The following is a 1,568-nucleotide window of genomic DNA, read 5'->3' as shown; positions in this document are numbered from 1 at the left end:
ACTCAGTCGGTAGAGCATGAGACTTTTAATCTCAGGGTCGTGGTTTGTGGTCGTGGGTTCGGGCCCCACGTTGGGCGCCAGTATTGCGGGTTTCCGGTAGCGGGTAGAGCAGAACTACCAAAGCGGACAAAAGAAGCAATTAGACTGGAGGGCCAAAGCACCAACACAAATCAAATAACCACAAATCTCAATTTAATACATGTATTTAGGGTAATGCACCCATTTTCCTCTGTTACTTCCTACCTCCTAGTCATCTTATCTTCTTTCCCTTTCACTCCTCTTTCTCTATCTTCCTACTTTACAAAACACCTCAGTTTTCTTACTCACGGTTTCTTCTCCGTACTCACGGTGCCCTTGTTCGCATTCGGAAGCGGCTACATGGGGCGTCCCCCTACCGTACCGATCCTTGTCGCGGACGGACGACTATCGCCGCACCACCCACGCATTCTGCCAAAAGCGCTGTCCCTCGCCGCGCCACTCACAAGGTTGCTGCCTCCGCTGGAGATCCCTCTGGCCGTCCAGTGCGACCGCTTTGCTGGATGGGATCTCTCCGAGGCCCTTGCTGAGCTCGTCGTCGATGACGAGATTTCCGTCCGAAATCGTGCAACAGTTTTGATACTCCAGAAACACCCTGTAGAAGGACAATGATAACACGACTACTCGCTCCTGTTTACAGTTGGACTTACCCAAACGATGGGGTGCTTTCGTCCTGTCTGTATCCTGACTGACTGCTCAAACCGTAGACGGTTTCTGCCGACCGAAATCGTGGTGTTCTTCCACGCGATTCACCTTTGGCTTTTGTCTGATCTGCGTGCGAAACATTTGAGGTTAGATCTGTATCGTGGTGATAGAGAGGCCTGCCTACCTTGAGATCGCTAGGTGCTGGCACTCTCGGCCGAAGCCGAATTATGGTGATCTGCCTGCTTCTCTTTTTCCCTGTCCTGCCAGGTTCCGGACTTCCCGTGCGAGTTTCACTCGGCGTTTGCACCTAATTTGTCAAACTTTTGATTAAGTTCAGTTTGATCATACTGTCGGTTTTCTTCTTACCTTAAATCCAAAACCGCGCTCGCTCGAGGAGTCGCCCCGTACTCGGAGTCTCGTTATGCCGCGATTGTTTCCCCGGCTGTTCCTCCAAAATCTGGTTCACGTCGTAGAAACAAAGACGTCTTTGCTCGATTTGGTTTGGAAGCGGCTTTAATCGGTTAAATCTAAAACTCACTTGCGAAGCTGATGAAGGGTGAATTTAACTGCCAATCAGCACAATTATTTCCTCCTCGCGATGGTGACGACGATGCAACCGCACGGAGCTACCGGAAAAAGTGTCGTTTCTTTTCTTGCTGTCGTCGCATGCGATTTGGTGGTTTGTGGTGTGCGTGTGAATCGACTCATCTGTCAATTCTCCGCGGCGCCTCGTGAATGGCCTTTTTGTTTTCAGCAGAGGTGGATTCTTTTAACCCTTAAATGCGCAATGTTGTTTTAAAACAACAAACCGAAAATACGTTTAATGTTAATAATTTCAATGGTTATTTACGTTAAAAATATTTCCGACGATTTCTAAAAAAATCGCC

The 1,568-nt window shown here is 48.7% G+C and overlaps 1 long non-coding RNA gene across 1 annotated transcript; it reads right to left on the bottom strand.

The window, feature by feature from the left end:
* Positions 1-228: 228 nt before the first annotated feature.
* Positions 229-1,353, bottom strand: LOC134207812 (uncharacterized). Its single transcript, XR_009978429.1, has 4 exons — positions 1,048-1,353; positions 866-988; positions 687-807; positions 229-631 (listed from the first exon to the last, which is right to left on the bottom strand). It is a non-coding gene; the product is annotated as an uncharacterized LOC134207812 (long non-coding RNA).
* Between the last annotated feature and the right edge of the window lie 215 nt (positions 1,354-1,568).

The sequence above is a fragment of the Armigeres subalbatus genome, chromosome 1 (assembly GCF_024139115.2).
Source record: "Armigeres subalbatus isolate Guangzhou_Male chromosome 1, GZ_Asu_2, whole genome shotgun sequence".
NCBI classification, from domain to species: domain Eukaryota; kingdom Metazoa; phylum Arthropoda; class Insecta; order Diptera; family Culicidae; genus Armigeres; species Armigeres subalbatus.
This window is presented reverse-complemented; position numbering and strand designations above follow the sequence as displayed.